The sequence below is a fragment of the Cryptomeria japonica genome, chromosome 1 (genome assembly GCF_030272615.1).
Source record: "Cryptomeria japonica chromosome 1, Sugi_1.0, whole genome shotgun sequence".
Lineage (NCBI taxonomy): Eukaryota > Viridiplantae > Streptophyta > Pinopsida > Cupressales > Cupressaceae > Cryptomeria > Cryptomeria japonica.
Window position 1 is genome coordinate 428,748,031 of NC_081405.1, and position 19,638 is coordinate 428,767,668.

The 19,638-nt window shown below is 42.5% G+C and overlaps 1 protein-coding gene across 6 annotated transcripts in view; it reads right to left on the reverse strand.

Annotated features, from left to right (window-relative positions):
* Window positions 1-19,638, reverse strand: part of LOC131065031 (AP-3 complex subunit mu) — a 196,350-nt gene that overhangs the window by 154,358 nt on the left and 22,354 nt on the right. The window lies entirely within an intron of this gene.

The following is a 19,638-nucleotide window of genomic DNA, read 5'->3' on the forward strand; positions in this document are numbered from 1 at the left end:
TAAAAGACAATAGCGTACTCACAATATCATCCATCATCGAATGATTACAACTCAACATTCTCTAACTATATCGTTTAATCGATGATTAAAAGAGGACATCATTAGCAATTATCTTATTGCTGACAAATCAGCATACAAAGAAAGATGGATATGGGACATAGTTAAGCAATCGATGAAAGAGGATTCAAGAACAATTAGGATATATTCCTAAGTATTATGTTGCGGCTAAAACAAAAGCTTATGTAACATACGGAGAGCACATAGGTTGACCCCCGAACAAGAGACTATCTCCTATAATATCGCTACCTATGGAGGGAAAGTCCGTTCTCCATTAGCTAACTGACTAATAACAAATTAGTTAGAAGAAGCATGTTTCAGTCAAGGGTTGTAAAGATTGGAAGTTGGGAGGCAACCTCTCACCTCATATCCCATCGCATCATACATTAAGGTGATCACAATTCTTTCCAAAGGAAGGGAGTGGGATTATTATTGTTGTCCTCATTTTTGTTTTCAAAAATGAAGGACCACTACGGTAAAAATTTTATGAAAAATTGAAATTTTTACTCTATGGCACGCTTCCCAAGGCAAAATTTTGACTAATCCTTGGACTGGCTTGATCTTCAGTCCATTCTCAAACTACGTTTCAAATTTCGTCCAATTCTGGGTTCGTTTGCTATGCCTTTCCTTCAATTTCGGGTTTTAAAACCCAGACTGCAGGTGGAGAATTTTCTTCAAACTGCAAGTTTTAATGATATTCATTGTTATGGTCTTTGTAGGGGAATTTTTGATCAATTACATGTGCACTTTTATTTTAAATATGTCACTTGTAATTTATTTTAAGTTTCCCCTTTAATGTTTTTATCTTTTTATTGTTTTTTGGTCATTTTTAGTTAAAATGGGGATTTTTTGGCTCAACTGCAAGTAAACTTGCAGTTTGTTCAAAAAACCCCTACTTTAATGGTTTTCACATGTAATAGGGATTTTAAATCCCCATTACATATGTGCAAGTGTTTTTAACTTGTTGTAGGGATTGTATTTCCCTTTTACAAGTATTTTTAAACTTGCAGTTTGCTCCAAAAAACCCGATTTTGACATGAAAGTGCATTTTTGACAATTTTTAACTTGTCATTTGTCCAACAAAACCTGATTTTGGCTTGATGAGTGAAAAAGTGAAAAATTAAACTTGCTATTTGTCTTAAAAAACCCGATTTTGACATGAAAGTGGGAAAAGTGAAAATTGAACTTGTTATTTTCTCTCTAAAACCCGATTTGCTTCATTTTGGACAAATCGAACTTGTCATGTGTCTCCCAAAACCCGATTTTCATGCAAAATTGATTTGTTGAAGATTTCAAAGCAATTTTTTGTGGAGATTTTTTAGGGAAGGAAGGCGTTTTTGCTTCTACCCTATTTTCATGCAATCATCAACATCTTTCATGCCAAATGGAGGTTATATTCACTGGTTTTTGGAGCTAAATCAACAAAAACGTGGTTCTTTAAACCCACATTTTGGGCGCTTTTTACTTCATAAATCTGCAGTCTCCTTAAGCGTTTTGTCTTCTTCTACCTAGGCGTGGAGGGAGAGAGGGTTTTCGCACCATTTAATGATGCCGTTGGAGTTTATTATGGTGGCCACGTGATTTCCTTTGGCCATGTTTTCTCCCTTTGGCAACGTTTTCAATCATTTGGCGTCATTATTTCTTCTTCTACCTTAGGCGTTTTGCTTGGATGCACACTCTCATTGGCATTTTGGTCCTCCAAGTTTAAGATTGCTGCTATATTTGGGGCATTTTTACAAAAAAAGTGATAAGGGTTTGATATTCCGGATTGCTCCTTTTCACCGGTTTTGCCTCTTCATTTCAAGAATTGTTGCATTGTTGGAGAAGCATTTTGCAAAGGTATGTTCTCCTTCCTTTCTTCTCTTCATTTTATTATTTTCTTGTTTTCTTTATTTTTCGTTATTAGTTGCATTTTTGGCATGTGATGTTCTTCCCCCAAAAAATTTGGTTTTCGTGAAAGAAATCTTCCCCTTGAAATGCAATTGTTGAATTGCATTGTTCTTCTCAAAATTCCCTCTTAACTTGTATTCGGGATTTTTAATCTCGATTACAAGTTCGCTGGAAATTTTTGTTCTTCCCCTACAATTAAGGAATTTAATCATTTTTGGTTAAAATTCCAAGCTTGAAAAGTGTGAAATACCCCTCCCTTGCAAATTCGGGTTTTAAAAACCGGATTACATGCTGAAGAGTTCTTCCCATTTTCATAAAAATGACTTTCCCGGATATTCTCGTTTCTATTCATTCACGTTCCCCATATCCGTACTTTCCATTTCCATCATTTCCCGCAAGTCAAAATCCCATTTTTCATCCATTTCTCCATTTTCGAATTTACAAGTGTACTTGTATTCGGGTTTTAAAACCCTGATTGCATGTATGTCCTTTCCAACTTGTATACTTGCGAAAATTCTCCCAAGATCCGAAATTGGTCAAAGTCAAGATTTTCCCATTTCTACATATCTCCCTTCTTCCTCTCACAAAACCGTGAAATTCAGAGATCAAAGTTTTACTCATTTGAAGAAGGAAGAATGATATTTGCAGCTGATTATGAGGTTGCCTTAACTCTTTTAAGTCTTCATCACAGCATTCCAGGTTCACAATCAATGTTAGATTTGCCGGCATCGCCAACTCCAAAGAAAATGAAATACAAATATGACAAATACCAGAATGAGGTTGCACCTTCCCAGGTTTCTTCTCCTTTGGATCGCATCAGGGACACGAAAATAGGGCACATTGATATGGCAGAATTCATCAACAGGGTAGAAGATCCACAGGATAACAACTTGCAACGGTTGTTGGACAGCCATATTCATCATGCATCTTCTTTCCCAGTAGCTGCCCTAGAACCTGAGTTTGTTCTTGCATGCGCCCATCATTTTGACAAAGAGTCGAGAGTCATCAAAAATGATGATGGTGAAGCTATAATTCGTCTTGATGCGGATACAATCGAGAAGGTCTTCAAAATACCTCTTGCACCTGTTTATATGGAAATCACCAAAGAAAGTGCAGCAGAGTATTATGTGAAAAGGGAAAAAGATTGCAAGCGACACATCAATAGGTGGATCCAAGAGCCACGTCCTTCCTTCTCAAGATGGGCAAAGTTGTACCGTTGTGATTTCAAGTGGGAGATAGGAGACACCATCACTCTTCTCAGCAGGATGATGGGCCTTGAGCACTCTAATGTCTTTGAGCCATGGATGTATCAATTCATTATGTTCATACGGCAGTCACATCACATTTCATGGGGTGAAATCATCAGCGATGCTTTGTGTGAACAACTTGCAGCAGTTCCTACCACTATGACCTTCTTCATGAATTCTTATTTGGTATATTTAGCAGCATCACTTAGACACTTTCCAGGTCTTTCTACCAAGGGTGATCGCTCGCTTATACCAGTTTGGGAATATTTTGACCAGTTGCCATTGAAACCTAGCAGACTGCATTTCATAAGAGTCCAAGATGCATTCTTCGGATATTTCATGTGTCAGTTTGACATGGATCTCAGAAACAAAAGAGTATTAGATGAGGCATGGGTCAAGGTGTCTGAGTATGGGTGTTTATTCCTGCAATTTCCCACCTTCACCTATATGAGGATTGGATGCTATGATGGACAGCCATACATGCTTCCAAGATACCCAACCGATAAGATAATTCTTATGGAGTTGGGAAGACAGATCATGGCTGTTCATACTTTTCAGTCTGCTAGACACAAGGTTGGAATGGGGATCTCTAGCACAAACCCATTGAAAATTGGTCGATACTCCCTTGTCACATCTGTGAAGGCTAAGGCCATGGAGGTTGAATTGCAGGAAATCAAGCTTAAGAGGTTCAAACCTAAAGCTGATTTTGATTATAGAGGTATGAAGGAGAAGATCAAGAAATCCTTTGTGCATGTTCATCACATTGAAGACATCTGGGTAGATCTTTGCACGAAAGCCGAAGTTCTGAAGATGGATTACTGCAGGCTCACTGTTGAGCAAATTGTTGACTTGAAATTGGTGGATATCCCACAAGGGATGATCGATGACGGGCATATACTTGATCCTGAATACATTTCACGAAGGGTTGAGGAAGCTCCACTTCCTTTGATCCAATGGTCACACAAGGAGTGTGTCTCCATCCTTGACAGATTTCAGCCTATCTTGGCCAACACTAACGCATGGCTGAAAAATAATGCAGTTAGACTTATCAAAATCAAGGTTGGTAAAGAAGATGATTCTACAGGGCCTCTTGGACGGAAGTCTGAGATTCAGATTGATAATAAGGAGGGTGCTTCATCTTCAGGCACAAGGATCAAGTTGCGAGTTAGTCGTGCAGTAGTGCTTCCTCCTGAGGAGACGACTACTCGTGGGAAGGAGAAATCACGGTTCCATGTTCGGGTGATCGATCTGGATAATCCAGAAGAGGGGCAGCAATCTGACGATGCGCCCAAGTCTCCAGTTTCAAACTCGCCTCACGAGGTCATTCCTCCGGTTTCCATTGAGACGCCTCTTTCTCCTCCTGATTTGCTCATAGATGAGTTTCCTCAGAATGCAGTTCCCATTTCAGCATACGAGCCTTCTCCTGATCAACAACGAGAAAGTGTGTTGAAAGTTCCTGAAGATAATCCCACTTGCATTCAGTTATCAGAAAACAATACTTCCACTTCTGGTTTTGAAGAATTCATGAGGCAATCTTCATGTCCATTGGTAACTGAGCAAACCGTGGTCACCATTCAAACAGATATTCCTCCCAGGGTGACCACGGTAATTCAAACAGAAACTGCTTCTCCTTTGCCTACGGCTGCTACTGGAAGTGAGTTGATGACTTTACCTCCATGGCTTAGTTCTTTCACCCCGAAAAGAAAGAAGCAAGAGATATCACCTGATGCCTTTGACTACTAGCAACTCAAACAGTCCAAATCCAAAGTTGCTAAGAAGGCAAAGACTATCTCTAGGGTAACTGTTGATAGCAACAAGATGAAAGTAGCTGAAATTGTGGAACCTATCGCAGATAAACCACTTGATGAAATGTCAGCTGCTGATTATAAGGTTACAAGGGTCGAATTGGGCAAGCAAACACATGAGGTCATTAAACATGATGCCCAGTTTTCTGTTGCTTCACTAGTGCAAAGGTGTGACGATCTTCTTGCAAAAAAAGACAAGCTAGAAGAAGAAAACCGACAGCTCATGGCAGCCATTCATAAAATCACAAAACCTGCTGCTGAAGGGAGTAACTCCATAGGTTCTTCTGGTTCCCAAGAATCGATTCGTGGAGTGTAAAGGGTTGCCCAGAGAGTACAAGCACTGGATTCCTGGGTTGATCAGCTTCATGATCAATGTATACAAGTGGTAAAAGACATTTTTCAAATAATGTCTAAGTTGGAAACCATTGAGGAGAAACTGGATCAGACTTCTAACACTTTCAAAAAGAATCTGGAAAGTGTTGATTAAAGTCTGGCAATCTGGCATACCACGCCCCAACAACAGCTGAGTATTTTGCAGGAGCACGCCATCATCTCTTCCAGGGTCATGTACTTGGAATTTGAGGAACTCATGGAAAACAAGACCCTTGTTCTTAAATCCCTCATTAAGGAGATCAGTGATGCAAGGAGATTCCGGGATGAAGTCTATCGAGGTATTGTCTCACATTGTGAAAGGGCCTCTTGCAATATAGTAAGTCAGGATGGAGAGCTGATTCCAGAAGAAAAAGTTCTTGCTGATTTACAAATGAGGATTCATAATCAATGGAGGAGTGAACAATTCTCGGCAGCTTCAATTCAAGAATTGATGAAACACCAAGCCTTTCTGCATGAGATCCAGTCTATCCTGGATAAAGACAATTCCGCGCTCCTCCGCTGTCACGACACTATTGTGAAGACTATGGTTGTTGCTAAGAACACCCATGAACCGAATCCTGAGGAACTACAAGTGAGCATCCGAAAATTTCAAAGATTCGTGTCTTCACAAAAGGCAACTTAAGTGTTTTTCAACACTTAGTTGAATTTTCCCTCTTTTGTAATCTTTAGTTGTAATTTTGTTTAGACAAGTTACATGTAAAAGTAATTTTTGTAAAATGCAAGTTACACATTACTTGCACTTTTGTAATTACATGTAAGGCAACTACAAGTTGTGTCTGATTAGGACTGTAGTTGGAATAAGTCTTTGTTAGTTAGAGTAACTCTTAGTTAGTTAATGAAGTCTCACTTATTTATTGAATGAGTCTTGGTGGTTGAGAGAATCTCTCTAGTTAGTTAGGATCCTCCCACCTTTTTCTCAAGGCTCCTCTTTTATAAATACTTGAGAGGTCCATTGTAAATATATCTTTTGGAAAGCAAGCAAAAACTCTGCCAAATTTACAGCAAGAAGTCTTTGAGCTTATGTATGTGAATTGAAGGTTTTGAAGAATAAGAAAGAAGGATTACTCAGGTTTTGAGTCTTTGAGCTACATATTTGAGTTTGAATCTTTTTATTTCTTCTATGCAAAGTGTTTCTAAAGGAGCTTAATCCAATCTGATTTGAAGTCTTTGAGCTGCAAGTAGAGAAGATTAATCAAAATAGGAAACTCTCTTGAAGGAGCAGCAAGTCTTTGAGCTTGCATCTATTCTTGAGGAAAAATTACTGTTTGACAAGAAATAGCAGCAAGTCTTTGAGCTTGCATTAGTTCTTGTCTTTGTGTTAAAAGAATAAATTATTCCAGTCTTTGAGCTGTTGTCTTTTATTCGTTGTAAAATTTAGTATAGCAAAGGGTAGATAGGACTTCCAATAGTCAAGTCGTTGAGCTTGATATTGCTGTCTCGTCCCGAAGGAAGTGACGGAAGTCTTTGCGCTTTCAGGAAACTTCATTTCCTTTCTCTCATTTCACTTGAAAGTAGTTACTACTGTTCATTTTCAATCGCTATCATTTTCTGTGAAGAGAAAAGGATATTGTCTTTCTTGAAGAAAGAAGAAAGATTGCTATTCCATCCCATTTTATTTTCCAAGTTGTAGTTAGATAGGGGGAGCCTTCCCTTAATTAGGAGAGTTTTTACTCGTGTGCTGTGGTTGAAACCACAATTTTGTATATTTCCCCAAGTGTACAAAATTTTCAACCAACAATTATCCTGTTTCATATTCAATGCTCAAAGAGCCTCTAACATCCGGGTGAGAAGGGGAATATCATCCTGCCCTACCGCAAGGAGAAGTACGCATAAGTATTTCAGACACAATGCCATAGATTAGAGGAGATGGATAATCAAGCATTGAACAAGTAATCCCGTGAAGGAACAACGATTACAATATGTTAATGACCAAGCCCCAAGAGGAAGTGAGATTAACTAGGCATTAATAAATTATCAAACCAAGGAGTGATAATATAAAAGGAATATCGACTAGGTATTAAAAAACAGCAGTCAACAACTTATACAACATTAATTAAGGGAAGAATGTTATCAAACAAATAATGACAGCGATGATATCATACCATTTCTTCATGGAGGTATTACGACATATACATTCCAGTATTGGATTATTAATGAAAGCATTGACTTTTGAGGGTTACAGATTATTCAAAGGGAAATGGTTAAGTGGAAGGTAGTAATACGGACCAAACATTGCATGGGTTAAGTAATCATAGCAGAGACTGCAATCTATATTGCTAAAAGCCATATCGCATTATATCTCAGCGCATATTTACATTGCCCACTACTTGCTACGGCATGTGATCATTGCATTAAGTACAAATACGTCCATCGATCAGATCAGATCCGAACTGTTATTAAGTCACATGCAGTAACATTGAGTTCTTAGTGATATGTTGAGAGAATAAAGGGAAATCAGATCATAGAAAAATAATTAAAATTAGATCATCAAAAGATATTGAATACGGAAGGAGAAAAAAATCATTTTGGCACAATTATAAGTGAACCGTTAGATACAACTTCCAAGGTAGCACATTATGCGTCCCATGAGGCCTTCTCCCGAGCCAATTGCTCCCTGTGCGACTCCTCCATCTGCTAGAGTCGAGCAGCCAACTCTTCTCGTGCCGACATGGCCTCCTGGCGCTGGGTCTCGGTACCCTGAGCAATATACTGTGTCCTCCTCAACTCATAGTATGTCTCACAGAAGACCTACTCTATCCTCCGCAACAGTGACTGTCTACTGGTCTCGCCAACCTGCTCCCTGAGGCCCCAATCCTCCAACATCTACAAGGTCTCCGTAGTAGGCCACCCTCTAGACTCAAAACACTAAGCAAAGTGTGACGTGCACCTACCCCTAATAAAACCTAACATCTGCTCCAACTCTCCATCTGTCCTGGCATCTCCTTGAGACCTGGCAAAGGCTACAATCCTCTGGGCTTCGACAGCCATGTCCGCAAGAAACTACTCCAATTCCCTGTCATCCTCCACTCTCAAAGATGCTAGGACATCGTGCTCCTGGGCATCCTCATGAGGACTCTGCAATGGCTCGTCATGAGGGGGGCTCTGGATCAACTTCTCCTCCTGCCTGGGACTCAGCACCAACTGACGAATGGGTGAGTGGTCTCTCTGTACTATCTGTGAAGTCTCCGGTGAGCTATCTCCAACCAAGTCCACAATCTCATGAGGGCTCGACTCATGCTGTGGGGAGAGGACAGCTGCTCCAACCAGTGCTAATGGTGCCATCTTGTACCGACTCAGCCAAGCACTCATAACCGTCTGAGAAGGGGTACCACTCCCTCCAGGATGCTCTGATGGTACCGCAGCCTCCCTACCAACCGTCCCGCCACTGGTCCCAACCTCTACTACTGCCGTGGAACTCCTGACACCGACCGTCTGAGGCTTTGGTAGGGCTACCAATGTCGCGGCCACGTGTGGGGGAATCATAATCACTAGTGTTCGACCCTGCCCAAAACCAGGAACCGGCACTGCCAATACTATCGCTCCAGGCAGAGTCCGAGTGGCACCTACTGAGGTCGTCTATTGGGATAACTCACCCCGGAGCCGTGTGGCTGTCGCTGTTGGCACAACTACAGGAGGTGGAGGTGTGGTTATCTGCGCAACTGCAGAAGATGTTGCCCCCGTCTCCTCCACCTGTTGTCCGCCTCTACCCACGATCCTGAAACTACTCTCGGTGGCCTGTGACGTATCCACGAAGTCCTCTGCACTGGCCTCCTCACTCGGGTCACTAGGCTCAGACTCTGACTCTGTCTCGGACTCAGACACCCCCACCCGCCACTTCCATTTCTTGCCTGATTGTGTATTTCCACTGGATGCCATGATATCCAGATGAACCCAATAGAATATAGGCGGTTGCCTAGGGTGTACACGACCTTGTGGTGGCAAGTGTTGTGTGCCTCGTGAACCCTGAAGGCATACGGCATCCAAGAAGAGTCCAATGGCATGGTAGGGCATGTAGAAGGTTTTATGTTGTAGGGTCATAAATTCCTCCATCCTATCTACTAGTACTGATGCCCAGTCGTATACCATGCCATTGCAGATGCCATTCATCAATACCACCTGCACCATGGCAATGTCTAAAGCCCTACTGGCTCCCATCAAGCGGCTCTTCAACACATCCAGAAGGCACCGCCATACCCCCTCTCTCAAAAACAACTTCTTCAAGCCTCTTCCCTTGCTGGCATACTGGAGACTATCGAGCTCGACTTGTATGAGGTCGCGCGGCACATCAACTTCAGGAGTTTATCCTTTAAATCTGGGGATATTTTCTGCCCCTTATCCACTTTCTTTCCCTGCGCTCCTGGAATACCAAAAACCCTCGTAAACTCTGTGGAAGCGAAAGACATCGTAACCTGGTGGTGCTCATAATCGAATACCGACTGTCGCCTATGTGGGTCATAGGCACCAATCATGGTCTGCAACACAACCTCAAAATCCTTAATGCAAAAGATGGGCATCTGAATGGCCCATTGTACGTGTGCATGTCGCAGCTATGCCTTCACAGGATCATCATGCGGGGTCTCATTCCATCATTTTCTACAATCTGTTCCACTCAAACCCTCGAAGGTAATGGTGTCCACGGTCACATCATTCTTCGCTGCCATCTGCTGCTGCACGTTGGGTTGCACCTTTTTACCTTTGCTTTTGCTGCTGTCAACCATGCCGCCCTTGACTTTCACACCGAAAGGCAGAATCCGAATAGCTTTCTTGTTCGAAGAGGTTGACGACACTGTGGCAAGTAACTGCCGCAACTGTCTTTTCCAATTCTTTCCACCGCTGGGGTCCATTAAATGATTTTTCTTTTGTCTCTTGTGCCCTTAAATATATTAAAAAATAGGGTCAGAAAAACGATTTTATGCACGTGCTTACTCCCTCAAATCCCTTTGTGCCACTATACCCTTCCATACAGCTGCCGTATATTTAACACTTACGTACGTTCTATGGATCCAAACGTTGTCGTACAGTCACCGTACAGTCGCCTCATCTTCTTGTGTCTTGTCGCCGTACAAGCTTCCACCATACGAAATATTCCTTTCTCTCTACCACATGGTGAATGCTCTCCACCGTACGGTCTGCTTTATACCGTGTTGTTTTGACCGTACGTCGTACGATATATTCTTTCCGCCAACTGAAATCGTTTTTCTCTCTGTCATACAATGGTGATCGCGTGGTGTTTTATTCCTTCGCCGTACGGTCTGTACGACGATCATGTGGTGTTTTTTCCTTCTCGTACGGTGATCATTTTCTTCGTTTTTATACTTTTTGCGATGCACTCTTTTCTTTTTTTTTTTAAATTTTGAACAATTTTACCTAGGTCTTTCCACGGGAAGATTCTGGGTCACTTTTTGCGGTGAACTCTTCTTTTTTTTTTTTCTTTTTTTTTTTTTATTCTGAATAGTTTTACCTAGGTCTTTCCACGGGAAGATTCTGGGTCGGTCTTCTGCCTGCGCTCATGATATGGTTTTAATTTCGACCCATTAATGCTGTACGAAACCTCCCGTCCATCCAGTGTCCACAACTTGACTGACCCGTTCTCGGCCACCTCTCGAACTTTATATGGCCCTAACCATCTTACTTTGAATTTGCTCGGTTTAATCTCATTGCGCCCATTATATTTCAGTACCAGTTGGCCCGAGGCAAACCTCATTCATTTTTAGTGCTTGTCGTGCCATAGCTTCCTCCTTTGTTGGGTTGCCTCCGTAGGCCACAGGTCCATCATTCTTTTCTCATCCAACTTGTTCAAGACATATAGCCTCTCTCTTAAGCTTTCCATATCCCCCAGTCTGTTTTCGATTGCTATACAGAGGCTTGGCACCATAAACTTGGCTAGCACAACAGCTTCATGCCCGTACATTAGTTGGAATGGAGTTTGGCCTGTGGTCCAATGTAGGTGGTGCGATAGGCCCACAAAACTGAGGGTAATTTTTCCTCCTAGTCTTCCCCCTCGACTCCGCATGACTTGTAAATCAATGCAACGAGAATCTTGTTGGTGGCCTCCGTCTGCCCATTTGCTCGTGGGTAGTAAGGGCTGGACAAGGAATGAAAATTTTTGAATTCAGTAGTGAGGAGCTTGATGACATGGTTTACAAAATGTCCACCCCGGTCACTAGTCAACTGTATGGGGATGCCATACCGTGTAATTATCTACTCATAGATGAATCTCGCCGTACTCAGGGCGGAGTTGTCAGGCAAGGCCCGTGCTTCTACCCACTTGGTTAAGTACTTTGTGGCAACCACAATGTAGCAACACCTCTTGGCACCGCTGGCCTTGAGTGGTCCAATAAAATCCAGCCCCCAGGCTCAAATAACTCTTGAGCATACGAGGGGTTGAGTGGCATGAAATCCCTCTTCAATGGCTTCCCGGCTCTCTGACACGTGTCACAACCCACTATCCATTCTCTGGCATCATTATACAGCATGGGCCACCATAGATCTGCAAGTAGCACCTTTCGTGCGGTAGTGTCCGGTCCCATATGGCCTCCCGCGAGGCCCTCATGTGCCTCCCTCAAAATGCTAGGCACCTCTTCCTCCATCACACACCGATGCAACACCTGATCAAGCCCCATTTTGTACAGTAATCCATTAATCAACTGGAATGTACGGCTTCTTAACACCAGTCTCCTCTGTTCTCCAGGTGGCATACCTTGCGGGAACACAAAGGTGGAGAGATATTCCCCGATAGCAGTATACCATGATGGCAGTATTGCGATCTTGAACAGGTGAGCATCAGGAAATTCATCATTAACTCCCTCTGGCGGCTCCCCCAACCTTATCCTGGATAATTGGTTGGCTATCACATGGCTTTTTTCTGGTCTGACAATGATGGTGAATGTAAACTCCTGCAACAAGAGTAACCATCTACTGATCCTTCCTTGAATGATTGGTTTGTTGACCAGATACATAAGCGCCCGGTGATCCACGTAAAACGTGAATGGCATCGCGAGAAGGTAATGCCTGAATTTCTGCACTGCATAGACCATTCCTAGGGCCTCTCACTCCGTTGTGCTGTAATTCTTTTCAGCCTTAGACAATAATCTACTCACAAAGTAGATTGGATGGTCCAGTCCATGGTCACCCACCTGAGCTAATGTGGCACCAATTGCGAAATTAGAGGCATCTACGTGGACATGGAACTCCCTGTCCCAATTTGGATATGTGAGGATGGGGGCTGCCACCAGCCTGGTCTTCAACTCTTCAAAAGCTTCGCCTTCCGAAGTCCCCCACTTGTACGGCTCACCCTTCCGAGTTGGTTTATCCAAGGGGTAGGATATATTAGCAAAATTCTTTATAAACCTTCTATAATAACCAACGTGACCCAAGAAGGATTTTACCCCTGTGACATCTATGGGTGACTCCATCTCCACAATCACCCGAACCTTATTAGGGTTTGTTTTTAGCCCTTCTTTACAAACAATGTGCCCAAGCAATTTGCCTTACGGCACCATACATCTACACTTCTTAGGTTTGAGTGCCAACCTTGCCCTCCGGCATCTCTCCATAAATTCCCTTAGGGCTACCAGATGTGTGTCCTGCCCGCTGTAAATCGACCAATCGTCAAGGAAAGCCTTAAAGTTTCCCACAGACATCTTATCAAAGATGTGTACGATGATCCTCTGAAAAGTTGCAGGCGCATTGCATAGACCGAATGGCATCCGTTTATATGCATACACGTCGTCCACCACGAAGGTGCTCTTGAGCTTATCCTCTTCGGCGATGGATATCTGATTGTATCCTGAAAATCTGTCCATGAAGGAATACATTTCGTGGCCGGCTACCTCTTCCAATATGTTATCCATGAAAGGAGTAGGAAAAGGATCCTTGATGGTGACTACATTCAGGCACCGAAAGTCGACACAAATCCGGATTTGATTGGCCTCTTTCTTTAAAGAAATAACAATCGGAGACACCCATTCGCTGGTCTGTACCCGGAAAATGATGCCAGCGTCTAACATTTTTTCTATTTCCTCATTCACTCTTGCGACATAGTTTTTGTTCATCCGATACAGCCTCTTCCACACCGGCTGGGCTCCGGGTACCAATTGAATGCGATGTACACACATCTCAGGGGGCACTCCTTTCAGATCTTTATATGTCTAGGCGAAAACATTCTTATACTCCAAAAAGATTTTAAAAGCTGCTGCCTTCAACACAGGATCCCAATCGTCCCGAACCAATATGTTTTTAGGGGCTTCCTTTGTTCCCAAATTGGTCAACTTTAACTTGGACTCCTCATACTTAATAGGTTTGTCTTTCTCAAGCTGATGTGCGGGAGCTTCATCCACTCGGGCCTCCCCTTCTCTGTATTCTCCATACTCAGGTGGAAACACAGTTTTCTCCTCCGACTCTTCTATCTGGAGCATGTTGCATTGGAACAGCTCATAATCCTCCATCTGCCAATGGAAGAGTCCATTCAATGAGCAGATGTCGTCTTCCGAGCAGCCATCGAGTTCAAGCACTCCTTCATTATTTGGTTCCATCTCGTCTCTGCCTTCGTAGGAATCCCACTCCCATCTGTTTGAGTCTTTTGAGTCGGAGTCGGATGATGCAAGCTCCTGGGTCCTTAAATCAATAACGTACTTCCGCCCCCCTTTCTCCATGGAGAGGGTGTTCTTCCAATTGTGATTCACTTTTGCTGTGACCAACCACCCTCTCCCTAAGATCACGTCATAGCCCTTCTTTTTAAGTGGGATTACCACAAAATCCAGTAAGAAGGGTTGTGTGCCAATGGTCACGGGCTGGGCCATCAAGGTGTCGAGTGGCTTTATACTATGTTGGTCTGCTCCCACCAAATTGAATGTGGGTGGTCATAGTGTTGGCTTCCCGAGCTTCTTCCATGTATCCTCTGGCAACACATTCACCCTAGATCCTCCGTCCACGATGGTGTCCTTAAGGATAGTCCCGAGGATTCCCATTTCCACCACCGCAGGATGCCAACCACTATTTAAGGCCAACAACATTGGATCAGTCGAAGGGTTGGTTGGGACTTCCATCTGGGTCACACCTGAAGGTGTGTACACAATGCTTTGTACGGTACTGAGAATGGCAGTCCTCAGTTGTGGCATTGTGTCTAGAAGGTCCTTCACCCTTATCGACACCTCCATCTGCAAGACTTGCCCAATAATGTTCTTTTCTACTTCAGTATGGGATGAGGTACTCACCACCTCTACATTTTTTCGTCGTTCTGTCGTCATCTCCCACTCAATGTCGGCCTTTGCCTCCCGTAATCTCTCCTTCTCTATATGAGGGTCGAGATAAGTGGCTTTCTTGGCCTAAGCACGGGTGATTGCCAACACTTCTTTATCATCGCCGGTTTTCTCAATATTGAGAAGATTAACCCCTAGCTTGGGGCAATTTGTGTCGTCCTGGTCTCCAGGACCGCACCATCTGCACAAGTTCTGGGGTGTTTCCTCTTTCTGGCAATCCCACGCAAAGTGTCCCCACTGGTTCCAAGCCCGACACTAAATCATCGGTCGTCCTTTGGCATCATACTGCATTCAACTCCGGTTATTATTATTATTATTACTATTGCCTTTCCCTCCCCTTCGGTTACCTCTGTAACCGCTGGATGATGCTGTGGTGTTGGCTTGACGTTGGGATGTGCCCGCTGTACCGGAGGGTGATGGCTGCTCCTAGGTGAAAAGCACCTGATTCCCTCGTGTCTTCATGTTGTAGGGACATTCTTTGGTGGAGTGTCCCAACACTTAGCAAATGTCGCAAAAGGCCTTTTTAGGACATGTACCTTTTGTATGACCTTCCTCCTTACACTCTGTGCACGACACTTCCTCATTCTTACTGGTGCTTCCCTTCATACTTTTAAATTCCTTCATCATGCAATGCATGTCCTTCTGGAGGGCTTGCACCTTCTTGCTCGACCCCTCGTCAATGCTACTTCCCTCGGAGGAGTCCTCCTCCCCAGAGGATTTGTCTTTCTTCTTCCTGGATGTCTTGCCTTCACTTTCTAGGTCCATTGCCTAGTTATAGGCATCTTCGTAGGTGGGTGGTACAATTTTCATTTTCCTCCTGAGGGACGATTTCAAACCCTCCACAAACCACCTTTTCTTTAATCCATCACCTGGCTGGTTGTCCATTTTTCCCAGCAATTCCTTCAGGCGCCGACTATACGCTCGGACGGTCTCGTTTTCCCCTTGCTTGGTACTCAGGATTTCCGCCACGATTTCATTGTCATCTCTAAGAAGTCGAAACTCTGTTTCGAAGGCTTTATGTAATTCGTCCCAAGTTGCCAGCTTCGTTTTATCAGCATCGGAGTACCAGTCGATGGCTACCTCCACCTTGTCGATCACGCCATTGGCCAACCAGATTGTTTCACACGTACGACAATGGCGTATCAGGTCTTATTTCCCGTCTCCATTGAACTTAGGCAATTTTTGCCAATTCGCCGTCACGCTCCTTAGCGGCAGCCAAGTTTGCAATACGGAACTCGAACTCGACCCTCTAGGAACTCCTCCAGACACTAGTCTTCCAGAAGGTACTCCGCCGAGATTTGGTACGTTGGGTCCCACCAGGTTACTCTGACTACCAGGGTGTGATGAGCTAAACCGAACAGATTACTTCTACTACCGTGCCCTTGTGTCCTCCCGACACCTTCGATCGCACTGTTATCCTCCGCCTCTCTGTTCTCGATCTCGGACTCCTCTTCTCTCTTGGTCTCTGTACCTCTAAATGGTATGTACGGCTCTACCGTACTCCCGTCGCCAATCTCTTCCAATGTGAGGGAAAGGCCCCTCGACCGCTTTCTGGTGGTTTCTATTAACACAGAAACTTGGCCTTCATCACTCGAGCCATCATTGCCATTTCCGCTTCCTTCTTCAGCAAGTTTCTTCAATCATCGTCGACGTTCGGCTTGTTGTTCCAACCTTAGTGCCTTCACGGCTGCCTCGTGCCCGTCTTCTTCTTGTCCCTTCAGCACACGGTTTCTATCCTTGTTCAGCGTCATGGGCATCAATTCCTTTGTTCCATAGGATTGAAGGTTTGTCGACGGCTTTCGTCACGTTCCTCCTCCCGCCAACTCCTCTCTTAGAACTGTTGTAGGATTTGTTGCCGATGGTTCTCGTGGTTGGTTTCCTCTCGGCAAGTTTGTAGAGAAAGAAATGCTTGTGCCAACAAGCTAGGCAAGTTTCGATCAATTCCTATAGGATGCAGGTGAAATCCCTTGTCAGTGCTCTATCTCCTTCGAACAACTCCGTCGGCTCTTCCTTGGGATTGCTACTTGTCCCCTCGCTCACTGGTTGTCCCATTACCGTCGTGCCATGTAGTATGCTCCCGTCATTCCAAGTTTAATTCGGCAACGGCCCTAGATGTTTGCCCTCCAGGCGAACAGTTTAATACATCCAGACATAATACTTAACAAGAAACAGTAATACCATAGATACCAGACAATAATATTAAATCAACAGAAAAGATACCATTTCATTCATAATCGTGATACTGACAAGTTACATCACATGGTATATAAAGGTACCGAGGGGGTGCGAGGGACAACCGTCGCACCCGTAACTACCAACCCTCAGTTACATTACTAACAAAGTACTTCCTAATTAATTACTTTTTATTCTCGTACATACAATATTACCGCCAACATTAATTACATTACACTAATTACAGATATATAGATCAAGATTCTCAAGCATACGTCTAAGTGCTGAATCAAAGAGTACAATACAAACTCCATAGCATATCATGTCGAGTGACTTGCCAAGTATATGGAAGGTGTTGTCCTCATTTTTTTATTTTCAAAAATGTGACAACCCCTACAATTTTTTGCTTAAAATGTGTCATTTTTGTCTCCAAGGCACATTTTACGAGGTGCAAAACTCACATTTGTTAGTGTTAAATCATTAGGGGGTGTCTTTGCCATCGTTGTCTAGGTTTTGGTGAGTTTTGGCCTTCATTTTCCTAGCTTTCTGTGCAATTTCGGGTTTCAAAGTAGTCATTGCAAGTAAGAGATTTTTGCTTGACATTTGAGATTTTAAGGCTCGACACATTTTCTAACATGTTTTTCCATCACCTAGGAATCCATCGATGAATCCAAGTCCTTCACCTCCATTTTTGTCAATTTTCATTGTCTTAAAGTTGGGTTTTTCTTCAATTTCGGGTTTCAGAGCAATAACTGCAAGTTGGAGATTTTACTCTAAGACGCGCTTTTCAAGGCAAAATTCTTGCTTCTTTTTGAACTGGACTAATCTTTGTTTCATCCTAGATCCACGTTTCAAATTTCATCGCATTCTGAGTTCGTTTGTTTGGTCTTTCTTCCAAAATCAGGTTTTGATCTCTGAACTGCGAGTGGGAAATTTTCCTTCTTTTGCAAGTAAAAGAGACTTTTGCTTTCAAAGTAATAGGAACTTTTTCAAACAGTTACAAGTGAAATCTTTTGAAGATGTGTAACTTGTAACTTGTTATTTCTTTTGCATTCCTATTATTTGTCTTTTAAGTTACTTTGCAGGGACTTTTTTATCATATTACAAGTGAATTTAAAATTACAAGTTTATAAGAACTTGTAATTACCCTTTAAAGTTCCTACTCTTCCCTTTATTTTTCTTTGTTTTGTAAGTTTTAAAACTTGTAATCGGGTTTCTAAGTCTTTTGGTGAGTTTTATTTATTTTTCTTAAAAGGAACTTGTAAAGTAATTTTAAAAGCCCTATTACAAGTTATTTGTAAAAAGTAACTTGTAATGAGTCATGAAAAACCCGAGTTGCTTCAAGTAAAGAATTACAAGTCATTTTAAACTTGTAATGAGTCTTTCCAAACCCAAAATCAGTTTTGCAACTAATTTTTACTTGTTCTTGCATGTACCCCGACTGGAGAGATTTTTGGCATGAACATGAAGAACACTTGGCAAATCTACAACTTCAATGAATCCTTGTTTCTCGCCCTATTCATGCCTTGTTTTGGCAGATTTTTAGTTGGTTTTCTCCTCTTCTTTCATGGCCACGTGTGTCGAGGAAGCGTTTTGGTCTGCATTTTCATCTTCTCTTCATGTTTTAAGGAAGCGCTGAGTCTTTGTTGTTAAGTTACAGAGGCAGATTTGCTAAGACATGGTACAGATTTTTGTTACTGTTTATTGATGCATTTCTTTCTTTGCCCAAACGGTTAGGGTTTGCTGAAAACGTTTTCTATCCATAAGTAAAAGCAAGTAAAATGATTTTCCAAAGAAACTTTTGTATCTTCCCTCCATGGTTGGATTTCTGCAAGGTGGCTGCAAGTTTCGTTTATTCCAAATGTCAAAGTTCTTCATCTCCATTGTTTCACTCTCATGAATGATTTGCAAAGTTTTTCCCATTGCATTACAAGTAAAATTTGGCTCTCATATCAATCATGGCCATGACTATCAAAGATGTCTATGTGCATTCCCAATAAGAAAAGCTTGTGTTCTTCCCTTCAAGTAAATTTGCATTTTACTTGTAATCAGGATTTTGAAACCCAATTACTAGTGATATTTGACAAGTCTATGCTTTTCCCATCAAGAAAATGTTTGCTTTCGGGTTTGTATGGCCTTTCACCATGTCAAAGTTAGCCTCATGTGAATACTTGCACTTACAATCAGCCTTCCAAAACCTGAAATTGGTCCAAAATGCACTCAAAAACATTTGAAAATGAGTCTCTAGGATCCAATTACAAGTGCAAACTTGTATTTTCCCATTACACATATGAAGTTGCATGTTCATTCTCCACAAATGCAAGTCAATGCTCTTGTTTTTCCACACATGTAATGCAGTCTTCAAAACCCGAAATTGAGTTTTGGCCCCACTTTTGCAGTCCCTTTGTCTCACCCATGTCAGTCCTGTTTGCACACACGGCCTACCAAATCAATAAATTAAGGCATGGGCCTTAATCCCGTAAGTAGATTCCAAGATTGGAGGATGATACAAAGAAAGAACAACAACATGACATAGCCACACAAGGAGACGAACAAGTGATGAATGATTGAGAACCACACAAGGAGATGGACAAGTGATATGAATTATTGAGAGCCACACAAGGAGATGGACAAGTGATATTTGACCCACCTACCCTAAATGATCAATAAGATCATTAAACATGGATTTTTCTACTCCTAAAGGTAAATTTAATTTAGAGGATTCGCATACAAGACGGCAAAAGAAGTCCTTTCAAAATAAGTGTCTCACATTCAGCATCAAAGGTATTACGAATGTAATTTGGTAAAAATGAT